The 14,020-nt window shown below is 36.1% G+C and overlaps 1 non-coding gene across 1 annotated transcript; it reads left to right on the top strand.

Annotated features, from left to right (window-relative positions):
* Positions 1–13,523: 13,523 nt before the first annotated feature.
* On the top strand, positions 13,524–13,634 carry LOC140965570 (small nucleolar RNA R71). Its single transcript, XR_012173110.1, has one exon. It is a non-coding gene; the product is annotated as a small nucleolar RNA R71 (small nucleolar RNA).
* The last annotated feature ends 386 nt before the right edge of the window (positions 13,635–14,020 follow it).

Raw genomic sequence — 14,020 nt, 5'->3', positions numbered from 1 at the left:
TGTATTGAGAAAGTACCACATCCTCCGAGAGATTGTGGAAAGAGGAGAAGTGTCGATTGAAAAAGTCGGCTCCGCACATAATGTTGCTGATCCACTCACTAAGCCTTTACCTGGACCATTATTCGAGAAGCATCGCGAATGGATGGGTTTGAAGCATATGGGTAGTTGGCTCTAGTGCAAGTGGGAGATTGTTAGAGTAGGTGCACGTCGAGCCAAGTGTTGGCCGAGTGTTAACAATGAAACTCTATGTATAAACAGTCATTATTTTAATAATATTTGAAATTATTGTTTTGGCACTTCTTTATCAGTATACCCATGCATGTTGCATAGATAAAGTCCTTGAATATGCAAATAGTAGAAAGAATATGAGATGCTCATATGATGAGTCTCATGACACTCATATTTGGAATACTGTATATTCTAAACAGTTCCTAGTCGATTCAGCCGACGCTGAGAAGGATATAGGCCGCTCGAGTATGAGACTAGTATCTGCGATGTGAGTACCATGTTTCATTGGTAGGTTACAATGTGATGTCCGAGCATGCAGATAGGTGCTCCTCGTAGAGTGCACTGAAAAACCCTCCATATAGGACTTTCCAAGTGGTTCTCACTTATCGAGTGGAACCGCCCTAGTTGATGGTTGTACACCATTAGTCCTTATGACCCGGGACAACATTGAGACTCTAGATGCTAGCATTACACTTTGACTTGTTTACCGACTCATATGGGGTCATCAGGTGGCAAGGTTGGGTGTTCTGTTGAAACACATAGAAGTCGATGCATTGTAGTCGGAGATTCACCTCTTACCTTCGGGTATGGATATTCTATGTGTATGTAGTATGAAGTCTCTGATCAGATTATGGTGGTAATTATGAAAGGGGTTTCATAGATTACACCATCGATGCAACTACGACATGACACATAGTATCGATTCTTTGACAGCTCTCGATATACCAATAGTTGTCGAATCGGTCGGGATATATGAGATGAAAGGACCGTACTGTACGCTAACCATAATTGAATGGTGTTTGCAGGCACTATCATTTGATACCTAGGGAATCATGTAAGCGATGCTGCCAGGCTTTTAACATGATTTGTTGGGTACTATCAGACTTGAGTTATGACGTTCTTATTATTAAGAAGTCGATAAGTAAGAATGAATGTGGTGACCCGGACGCTAATTATGTTCTTAATCATCATTGGGACAATTTAATCAATTCTAATAAAGAGGGTCTAAATTTTTTTTTTCTAAAATACAAAGCAGAAACGTAATGTAAATCAATCCGAAATACATATTAAACATAAACCTACAAATCTTGTAGTGTCAATAATAATTCAACTAGGTTCAACTACATATTAGTCATGAATCCTAATTTATTTCTGAGCCCGGATCTCCACGCTAACTAGTCTTGTCTCGTTCTCTTCATGACCCTTATCCTATCCCACCTGTTGTCATGCACACATACAAACAAGACAACAGCCGGATAACTCCGGTGAGAATTAAATTCCCAGTATAAACCAAGTATACATGCATTCATATAAACAATATAAAAGCATGCATCAGATAGACATAACATGTATCTAAATCAAAACATGAATCAATACTCTAAACAAGTACCAAAATCATGAACATAATTCAATATCAAATAAGGAATCACACTCTGTGACTCTCAGAATCAAACTCGACTCATTTCTAATCTAGGGATCCCGATGTGAATAAGACGTAACAAGTCTCCCACCTACTCTCCCAATCGTGGTGGCGGTACGTCTTATTCCTAGACTTCGGTCCTGTCTGTATCGAATATCTATAATCGGAGTCGATCTTCTCCTATGCTTCGATACCACCGAACATCTAGTACTTCGCAATTCTACCAAGGCTTACCTGTCTCATGTACATTGCTATAATTCAATAGACAAAGCATAACCTTATCAAATTAAAAACAATCTAGTATGTGATTTTGGGAAACTCAAATCGGATCTAATTTGAGTTGTGCAATCTCGAATCAACATTGCTTTATACCTTTGTATTCTCGGTCTGACGAAGTCGAAGTCTCGCACTCCAATCTGTCCATACCAAATCTGGCAATGACAATATCAATATGCACAATATGAATGTACAACTCAATTTAAGACCTGTTCTGATCAATACTCAAATCAAGACATACTTTGATAAATGTCAATAAAGTACGATACAATCTCAATCAATCTTGAATCTGCTCACTATCAATCTACTGTTGTTTCGACGGCATAATAATACAATCTCAATAACCCTGTCAATCTCAACATCACAGATATACTACCAGAACTCATAATCGATATCGGTATAACTCATAATCTCAACGATAATACAAATCTGAGATCGAATCTCAATCAAATCAACTCCAAAAATCATAACAATTACATAAACAGTTTGTTCTTCGATCTGTTCTCGATTCTACACTGTCTACTATTTCAAGAGCGTCATATGTCCCTCATATCTGATTCTGACATTACCCTAATTTTAAATCATATCAAAACGTTGTAAAACTTACGTCCAGTTGAAGCTCTGGTCTATAGAAACACGGTACTGATATCGGATTGAAATTCTGACGGGCAGATCTTGCACAAATCACAAATCTACAAGATAAATACATATATATCTCGAAATTTTCACACTTCCCCCGGAGCATTCTCTCAATTTCCTTTTCTTCGTTTCTTCTGAATTCTGAAATTGATATATACATATATATCTCGAGCATTCCAAGACCAAGTGGCTTATTTTCCTTTTGCATGTCGCGCGCATATGCGCGCCTAAGATCCGTGCATATGCGCCAGAAGGTCTATCCGGTATTTTACTACTGGACTGCTCGTGCATATGCGTGCACTGACACAGCGCATATGCGCGAGACCTACTGTCTCGGCATTCTTCATCCGTATTGCTCGCGCATATGTGCGCCTCGCTTCCGCGCATGTGCGCGAGGTTCTCTGGATATTCACTTTAGCTACTGGACACCTCGCGCATATGCGCGCCTTTACTCCGTGCATATGCGCTGGATCTTCTGCCCATTTCGTGCATGTGTGCACATCCGGTCGCGCATGTTCGCGAATGGCACTGCCCTCACACATTCGATATCGCACGCTACCTCAAGTCGTGTCTCGAAACGATCCTTCTATAATCACATCCATTTATCCACAAATCATTTCAGATTATAATAATCATAATCTCGGGCCTTACAATGAAGCAATTGGGGTATGCTCATATAAGGACATGTTTTGTCCCGAATCACATGGAGATGTGAACCCACTGCTAGTTTTATCAATGAACCATTGAGGGCCACCCAAATACTAGCTTTCTAGATCCCGTTGAGAAGTAAAATAATTCAATGTGTTGAACGGCATATAAAGGTATATTCAAGGAATTTATGTATGAAACTAGCATGGGTATACAGATTAAGATGTGCCAAAACAATAATTTCAAATATAATTAAAATAAAGATTGTTTATACATAGAGTTTCATTTTGAACACTCGACCAACACTTGGCACGACGGGGACCTACTCTAACAATCTCCCACTTGCACTAGAGCCGACTACCCATATGCGTCAAATCCATTGATTCGAGATGCTACTCGAATAATGGTCGAGGTAAAGGTTTAGTTAGTGGATCAACAACATTATTTGCGGAGCCGACTTTGTCAATCAACACTTCTCCTCTTTCCACAATCTCTCGGAGGATGTGGTACTTTCTCAATACGTGTTTGGATTTCTGATGAGACGTTGGCTCTTTTGCTTGAGCTATAGCTCCCGTGTGGTCACAAAACACAGGGACAGGAGCAACTCCATTAGGAATGACGCCCAACTCTTGGACGAAATTCCTTATCCAAACAGACTCCTTTGCTGCAGCTGATTTAGCAATGTATTCGGCCTGAGTGGTAGAATCCGCAGTACTGTCTTGCTTGGAACTCTTCCAAGAGACAGCAGCACCATTGAGCATGGATACAAACCAAGAGGTTGACTTCGAGTCATCGATATCTCTTTGGAAGCTAGAGTCGGTTAGCCTTCCAATTTCAGTTCTGCACCCCCATAGACCAAGAACAACTTATTGATCCTTCTCAAATATTTGAGTATGTCTTTCACAGCTTTCCAGTGTGGAAGACAAGGATTCGATTGATATCTACTCACTACACTTAGTGCGAAAGCCACGTCAGGACGTGTAGATATCATCCCGTACAAGATGTTACCAATTGCTGCATCAGTCTTGGGAGACATAGACTTGGATAGGGACACGCCATGACATATTGGTAGATGTCCTGTCTTGGACTCATCCATCGAGAACCGCTTCACAATGGTATCAATGTATGTGGACTGGGTGAGACCAAGCTATCTTCTTGATCAATCTCTATAGATCTGTATTCTCAATACAAAAGATGCTTCAACCAAGTACTGCATCGAGAACTTACTCGCTAACCATATTTTAGTTGATTGCAACATCCCTACATCATTCCCAATGAGTAGAATGTCATAAACATAAAGCACCAGGAATGTCACAGCACTCCCATTGAACTTCTTATACACACAGGGTTCCTCAGGATTCTTAGTAAAACCAAACTCTTTGATTGTACTGTCGAATATGAGGTTCCAGATCCTAGATGCCTGCTTTAGACCATAAATAGATCTCTGAAGTTTGCATATCATATGCTCACTTCCGATAGATGTAAACCCTTCAGGTTGAGACATATAAATCTCTTCCTTAATATCTCTATTAAGTAAGGCTGTCTTGACATCCATCTGCCATATCTCATAGTCATACCATGTAGCTATGGCTAGCAATATCCTTATAGACTTGAACATTGCAACTGGAGAAAAGGTTTCCTCAAAGTCAACTCCTTGTCTTTGAGTATACCTTTTTGCCACCAATCACGCTTTCAAGGTCAATATCTTTCCATGCGCCCCAAGATTCCTCTTATAAATCCATTTACACCCTATGGGAACATTTCCCTTAGGTGGATCCACAAGATTCCACACTTGGTTCGAATGCATGAAATTCATCTCAGATTCCATAGCTTCAAGCCATTTGGATGAATCGGCATCAGATAACGCTTCCTTGAAGGGCCTTGGATCAGATCCATGGTTAGGCTCATCATGGCCATCTTCAAGAAGCAGACCATACCTCAGAGGTGGTCTCGAGACTCTCTCGGATCTTCTCGGAGCTTGTATCTCCTCTCTTGGCTCTTCGGGTGTGGGTTCTTCAATTGTGGGTGTCTCTCGCACCGCTCCGAGTTCTATCATCTCCCTTTTTCTATCCAATAGAAATTCTTTTTCCAAAAAGGTTGCATTCCTAGAAACAAACACCTTTGTTTCTTGGGGATGATAGAAATAATATCCAACTGAATTCCTTGGATATCCCACAAAGTACCATAAAATGGATCGACTATCCAATTTATCTCCCATTACTTGCTTCACATAAGAAGGGCATCGCCATATTCTAAGATAAGAATATTTGGGAGGCTTACCAATCCATATCTGATATGGTGTCTTATCAACTGCCTTTGAATGGACATTGTTCAACAACAGTGTCGCTGTCTCAAGCGCGTATCCCCAAAACGATGGCGGCAACTCCGTGAACCCCATCATAGACCGAACCATGTCCATCAAAGTCCGGTTACGATGCTCTGAAACACAATTCAACTGCGGTGTAGCGGGCGGAGTCCACTAAGAGAATCCCATTCTCCGTAAGATACTCTTGGAACTCGACACTCAAGTACTCACCACCTCGATCCGATCAAAGTGACTTGATGCTTTGTCCCAATTGTTTCTCTACTTCATTTCAGAATTATTTGAACCTTTCAAAGGATTCAGATTTGTATATAATCAAATACACATATTCATACGTCGAAAGGTCATCGGTAAAGGTGATGAAGTAGGCATGTCCATGCTTAGTGGTGATGCTAAGCGGACCGCACACATCGATATGGGTCAAATCGAATAACCCTTTGGCTCGCTCCACATGGCCCTTAAAGAGAATTTTGGTCATATTTCCTTTAAGACAGGATTCACAAGTAGTGAGAGAATTAATATCGGACATATCAAACATCCCCACTCCCACTAGCTTGTTCATCCTTCTTAGGGAAATATGTCCTAATCGAGCATGCCATAATTATGATGTATTTAGAGTATCTTGCTTTCGCTTCTTTGTTGTTGTTACTGCTTGGACATTGTTTAGTGGAATATCTTTAAATTTTAAGTTATAGATATCGTTTTCAAGTTCTCTAGTAGCTATTAAACATTGATTCTTGTAAATGTTGCAAACACTTTTACTAAATAAAAAAGAATATCCATCTTTATCAAGCATAGAAATGAAAACAATGTTTTTCACCAACTTAGGTGCAAACAAAACATCTCTCAAAATCAACTTAAAATCATTATTCAATAACAAGTAAACATCTCCTACGACCTTCGCAGCAACTCTTGCTCCATTGCCCATCCTCAAGAAGGTCTCACCTTCCCTGGGCCTCCTACTTCTTCCCATCACCTGTAAATCATTATAGAGATGTGAGCCACAGCTGGTATCCAATACCCAAGTAGTAGATTTAATTGAAATGTTTACTTCAATATAGAACATACCGTTTCAAGAACTCTTCTGGGCAAGATATTCTCTGCAATGTCCAAACTTCTTGCAGTGATGACATATGTCAACAGTTTTGTCAGCTTTAACTGGTGTAGCTGCCAAAGCGGGACTCGGAGCTTGCCTCTTCAAGGGCACATTCTTCTTGGGACGTTGGAAAGAAAGCTTCTTTCCCTTCCCATGTAGCCATTTCAAGATTTTATTTTAATCCGGTACCCGAATTTTATCAAATCGGAGAACTTTTTGAGGGTTCGGCTAATATTTTCAAGAACTTGCCAACACGAAATATTTTTCGAGAGTGTGTTTTGATTTAATGGGCCTACTTTTAAGCCTTTTGGGCTTAAAACCTTTTTAAAACCTTTAAATGATGATTTAAAGCCCATTATTTAATTATTTAACTGTTAACTATTTATATATCACTTAATCACTCATTAAACCTAATGGTCCCTACACTAGCCGATTCCTTTCCCCTTTCCCAATAACATCGTATCCGTTTCAGCCCCTTTGCATAGCCAAGCTTCGACCAAGCTTCATGTTGCAAAGAAAATCTCTCCGGTGCCCTCCCTCGCGCGATCGTTCAAAGTTTTATTCAATATAATTCAAGGCACGTCCCGTACTATTATTTCTGCATCTTACACGTCATATTTATGTGGTTATGTGTGATTTTACCAAAGGTTTTCTCGATCCAATCATGAGCATGAAGGTTGTCAAATTCTTGTTGTGTTCTTGCATTTCCTCGGTGGATGCTCACGTTTTCATGTATTTCTGTGCAAGGGGCTGTGGGATTCGAGTTTTTAGGAGGCTGAAAACACTTCTGAGGTGTAGTCTTGGGGTTCTATATGGTGGGTGTTGCTTTAGGTGGTTGGATCGAGGAGTGTTATCGGTAGTGTGTCTTGCGTGCATGATGGATCGAAGTGGGGATGGTGCCGGTGGGGCGAGGACTGAACTTGGACATGGACCAGACCCTGGTGGGTCTGAGTCACGGTCCAAGGTGGCCCAACCACCGCTGGAACCATCGAGGTTAACGGTTGCAAACGTAGGGGAGAGAAGCTCGGTTCGGCACTTTTGGAGCATAACGATCGGGCCGGTAGTGTAGGCTTGCATGGGAGGTTAGCCGTGGGTTCAGCATGCCCAGGGGGAGCCTAGAGTGGTCTAGGTGTGTTCGAGTAGGGACTGGTTCCATTGGGTGAAGGCTTGAAGCGAAACTAAGGGAGGAGCATAAAACAGAGTTTTGAGTTGTGCAAGTTCTGAAAATCCAGCAGCATATCAACGAGAATTTAAAGGTTCTAAGGGGTTCGAATTGAGTGGATTTAAGTCTGGTATGGTGATGTTAAGTCATGTTTTAAGTTTGGTAAAATTTGGGGAAATTTTGGTTCGATTCGGATTAAAACCGGGACCCCGGTCCAAGTTTTAAAACGAATCGATTAAGTTTGAGTTTGGGCTCGAGTTTACGTCTAGGAGTACTCATATATATGTTTTGGGATATTTTAAGGAGTTTGGTACACTTCGGGTCAATTTTAGAGGTCCAGGTGTGAAACGATAATTTTTGGGTTTTCCAGGGGCAAAATGGTCATTTTGTACTCGGGGTGAGATTTTGGTCCTGGCAGCGCCCTGAGCACAAATTCATGATATTTTAAATGTTCATGCATCATGTTTATGATTTTTACGCAATTATGATAAATACGGTGCATGCTTGGTTTAAAAGAAAAGTTAAGCATATGCATGTTTTTATTAAGTGATGAAAATTATGATATTTTTGAAGGATGAGAATTGGTTGTGACTGACGATGTATATGTATACGATGACATGAGAAATGATGAGCTGAGGCCCGGGCTCAGTGGGCGGGTAATGCTGTCGCTGATGTCCCCTGCCGCCGGGTACCACGGTTTTATAGATGGATCCATCGAATAGAGATGATAGGATAGAGCTGATACGAAAGTCACAACTAATGAACTGAATTCAATTAAAAAAAAATGTTTAAGTTTTTGATGACATGATGAGCTGTTTTGACACGTATATGATGATATGAGAGACATGATTTGACACGGCATGATTTTATACGACACGTTTATGTTCATGTTTTAAAGTTCAGGAAAGGTATGTTGGTATTAAGTTTTTAAGTTCATGAAAGATATGTTGAGTATGATATTTTTCACTGCTGTGTGCTATGTATATGTACTTGTTATTAACGGCACAGGTGTGTTGAGTCTTTAGCCTCACTAGGCGTGTGTGATGCAGGTGAGCTTGTTATTGAGAGGACTGGAGGTGCTGAACATTGAGTAGACAGACCTGGTGGGGTGACACGACCCGAGGACCACATGTTTTCCGCATTTTGTTTTTATGTGATTTGAGATGATATGAACATTTTTACACGCTGGTTTTGATACGCTGATGATTTTCACATTTTTTACTCGTTTATGTTTACGCACTATTTTTATTGTCAAATACTTAAGATCATTTTTAAATGTTATTTCGAAAATGCGAGCTTTTATTAAAAAAAAAAATATTTCCGCGCTTTTAAAATTAGTAGATGTTTCATGCATCATTTCTTAATTCTTCAAGGTCATTTAATTGCAATTTTCTTAATTTAAATGCATCATCTAAATTAATATTAAATGATTTAATTTTCCAATAAGCTTTATGTTCAAGTTCAACCGGTAAATGACAATGCTTACCAAAAACTAACCTATATGGTGACATCCCTAATGATGTCTTAAATGCAGTTCTATATGCCCATAATGCATCAATTAATCTTAAAGACAAATCTTTTCGATTTGGATTAACTGTTTTTTCAAAAATTTGTTTTATTTCTCTATTTGCAAGTTCAACTTGACCATTACTTTGAGGATGACATGTGGTAGAAACTTTATGTGTAATGCCATATTTTCTTAACAAAGAAGAAAATGATTTATTTATAAAATGACTTCCCCTATCACTAATTATTGCTCTAGGTATTCCAAATCGGCTAAAAATATTTTCTTTTAAAAATTTTATAACAACTTTATGATCATTAGTTCTACATGCAATTGCTTCAGTCCATTTTGAAACATAATCAACAACGACTAAAATGTACGAATATCCAAAAGATAATAGAAATGGACCCATAAAATCTATCCCCCAACTATCGAATATTTCAATAATTATGATTGGATATAAAGGCATCATGTTTCGTTTTGAAATTGATCCCATCTTCTGACAGTTTTCACAAGATTTGCAAAATAAATGCATATCTTTGAATAAAGACGGCCAATAAAATCCACATTGTAAGATTTTTGCAGTTGTTTTATTGGATGAAAATTGACCCCCACATGCTTCAGAATGACAAAATTTAATAACATTACTTACTTCATTGTCGGGTATGCATCGTCGAAAAATTTGGTCAGGACAATACTTAAACAAGTAAGGATCATCCCAATAAAATTTTTTAACTTCTATCAAGAATTTATTCTTATCCTATGAATTCCAGTGAGAAGGCATTTTATTTGTCACAATAAAATTTACAATGTTAGCAAACCAGAGCATAATAGTAGCATAAGACAACTGATCATCTGGAAAATTTTCATTTATTGGTATTTCATTATAAGATGATTCAGTCATTATTCTAGATAAATGATCGGCTACGACATTTTTTTTCCTTTTTTATCTTTAATTATAATATCAAATTCTTGCAACAATAAAATCCACCGTATTAATCTTTGCTTAGCATCTTGTTTATTTGATAAATATTTTACGGCATAATGATCGGTGTGCACAATAGTAGTAGAACCAATTAAATAAGATCGAAACTTATCTAAAGCAAATACTATTGAAACTAATTCTTTTTCAGTAGTTGAATAATTTATTTGGACACTATTTAAGGTTCTAATAGCATAATAGATTGCATACGGTTTTCCTTCTTTTCTTTGTCCTAACACAGCTCCTTTAGCATAATCACTTGCATCACACATTAATTCAAATGGTAAAGACCAATCTGGAGGTTGTAAAATAGGTGATGTAATTAAAAGATTAATTATTTTTTTAAAAGCATTTTCACATTTCTGAGTCCATTCAAATTGTGTATCTATTGTTAAAAGACTCGAAATTGGTTTAGATATTATGCTGAAATTTTTTATAAACCTTCTATAAAAACCTGCATGACCCAAGAATAATCTAACTTCTTTGACCGTTTTTGGTGATGTTAAATTAGCAATAACATCAACTTTGGCTTTATCAACTTTAATTCCTTTTTCAGATATCACATGACCTAACACAATCCCAGATTTAACCATATAATGACATTTTTCCCAATTTAAAACAAGATTTTTTTCTTCACATCGTTTTAATACTTCTTCTAGGTTTTTAAGACAATTTTCAAAAGAGTCTCCAAAAACATTTATATCATCCATAAAAACTTCTACAAATTCTTCAATCATATCATTGAAAATACTTAACATGCATATTTGAAAAGTAGCCGGAGCATTACATAAATCAAATGGCATTCTTTTAAATGCAAAAGTTCCGATAGGACAAGTGAAAGTAGTTTTTTCTTGATCTTCTAATGATACAGGTATTTGATAATACCCCGAATACCCATCAAGAAAACAGTAATAAGAATTTCCTGCTACTTTTTCTAGAATTTGATTTAAAAATGGTAGTGGGAAATGATCCTTTCTAGTTGCATCATTTAATTTTCTATAATCAATACACATACGCCAACTAGATGGAATCCTAGCCATTAATAATTCTCCCTTTTCATTTTTTATAACAGTGATGCCTGACTTTTTAGGTACTACTTGTGTTGGACTTACCCATTTACTATCTGAGATTGGATAGATAATTCCAGCGTCTAATAGTTTTAATACTTCATTCTTAACAACTTCCTTCATATGTTGATTTAACCTTCTTTTTGGTTGTTGATATGTTTTAGTATTTTCTTCCAAATGAATTTTATGTGTGCAAATTAAAGGATTTATACTTTTTATATCTTTCAAAGTCCATTCAATTCCATTTTTATATTTTTTAAGTAATTTAATTAAATCTTCTTCTTGATTTGGTAGAAGAGTGGAAAAATTACAACAGGAAATGTTTTATTTTCACCAAGAAATACATATTTCAATTCGAATGGTAAAACTTTTAATTCAAGTTTTGTATTATCATCTTCTTTAAAATTATTTTCAGACTCAAAACTTTCTATTGAAAAAACAACAGATTGTTGATTTAAGTTTTCTTCTTGTATATTTTCTTCCACAATTGTTTCAATTTCATTATCATATTCATTTTCATTAATACTTGGTTGTTTACATAAATTGAACACATTAAGTTCTAGAGTCATATTTCCAAAAGACAATTTCATTATTCCATTTCGACAATTAATTAAAGCATTTGAAGTTGCTAGAAATGGTCGTCCCAATATTACTGGAATTTCATTATGTACTTCTATTGGTTGTGTATCCAAAACAATAAAATCTACAGGATATATGAATTTATCAATCTGAACCAACACATCTTCTACAATACCTCTAGATATTTTTATTGACCTATCCGCCAGTAAGAGAGTAACAGAAGTGGGTTTTAATTCTCCTAAATTAAGTTTTTCATAAACTGAATAAGGAAGTAAATTCACACTTGCTCCCAAATCTAACAAAGCTTTTTTAATTTTATTTTCTCCAATAATACATGAAATTGTTGGACAACCAGGATCTTTATATTTTAAACTAGAATTATTTTGAAGAATAGAACTTACTTGTTCAGCCAAGAATGCTTTCTTCTTCACATGCAATTTTCTCTTCACAGTACATAAGTCTTTTAAAAATTTTGCATATGAAGGTACTTGTTTAATAGCATCTAATAATGGAATATTTATCTTTACTTGTTTAAAAACTTCATAGATATCAGAATCATTTTTTTGTTTTTTATGATTTGTTAATGCATGAGGAAATGGTGGAGGTTTATTTGATTCATTTACTATTTCAGATGATTTATCATTCAACATATTATTTTTAGAATTTAAGGTATCATCATTCTCAAAAGTATCAGGATTATCATCCTTACTCTTTGATTTTAAATGATCCTTGTTTTCATTACTATATGGATCATTAACTATTTTACCACTTCTAAGGGTAATAACAGATTTTATTTGATCAATTTTTTCATTTTTTAATTCTTGATTTTGATTTTTAGGATTAGGTTGAGGTTGAGATGGAAATTTTCCTTTTTCATGAATATTAAGTGCAGATGCAAATTTTGCAAGAGTTTCTTTCAAATCAGTCATAGATTGACTGTTTTGAATATTGATAGATTCTTGCTTTTGGATAAATGCATGAATTACATCTTCAAAGTTTTTTCTTGGAGGTGTAACATAAGGAATATAACCTTGATGATTTTGGTTATTTTGAAAATATTGTTGTGAGGGTTGTGCATTATTATCATTCCTCCAACTAAAATTAGGATGATTTTTCCATCCAGGATTATATGATGTTGAAAAAGGATCTAGTATTGGTTTTTTATAATTGTTAACATAATTTGCTTGTTCATGGAGACATTCTTTAAATGAAGGTAATGTTGGACAATCTTTTGTAGCATGATCATGTGTATCACATATATGACAAACAATTTCTTGAATACTTTTTAATTGACCACTCTTTTTCATTTCTAATGACTCAATTTTTCTTGCTAAAGATGCAAGTTTAGCTTGAATATCCATATCATCTTTAAGATTATAGATACCACCCCCATTTGTTGAATTATTGATTTTAGTTGTTGGTGGTTCTATTGTGCCTATATTATCCCAATTTTGAGCATTTTCTGCTAATGAATCCAAATACTCCATAGCTTCATTTGGGTTTTTATCTTCAAAAGTTCCATTACACATGAATTCTATCATTTGCCTATCTTTAGGTATTAGACCTTCATAAAAGTGAGAAACTATTCTCCATGTTTCAAAACCATGATGTGGGCATGTATTAAGTAATTCTTTATATCTATCCCAACATTGATAAAATGTTTCTCCTTGTTTTTGAGAAAAAGTAGTAATTTGTCTTTTAAAAGAGTTTGTTCTATGGGAAGGAAAAAACTTTTTGAGAAATTGTTGTTGCATTTCTTCCCATGATCTTATTGAACTTGATCTCAAATTTTGTAGCCATGTTTCAGCTTTATCTTTTAAAGAAAAAGGGAAAAGCTTTAATCGAACTATATACATGCTACAATTTTGATCATTATAAGTGTTACAAACTTCCTCAAATTCTCTTAGATGTAAATATGGATTTTCAGAATCTAAGCCATGAAAATTTGGTAAAAGTTGAATAATTTGAGGTTTAAAGTTGAAATTAGATACATCAGAAGGAAAAACTAAACAAGATGGGGCACTAGTTCTAATAGGGTTCATATGGTGCCTAAGTGTTCTTAATTGATCATGTTCTTGATTATTATTATTATTATT

Source organism: Primulina huaijiensis, unplaced genomic scaffold (assembly GCF_012295235.1).
Source record: "Primulina huaijiensis isolate GDHJ02 unplaced genomic scaffold, ASM1229523v2 scaffold11123_ERROPOS214507, whole genome shotgun sequence".
Taxonomy (NCBI): domain Eukaryota; kingdom Viridiplantae; phylum Streptophyta; class Magnoliopsida; order Lamiales; family Gesneriaceae; genus Primulina; species Primulina huaijiensis.
This window is presented reverse-complemented; position numbering and strand designations above follow the sequence as displayed.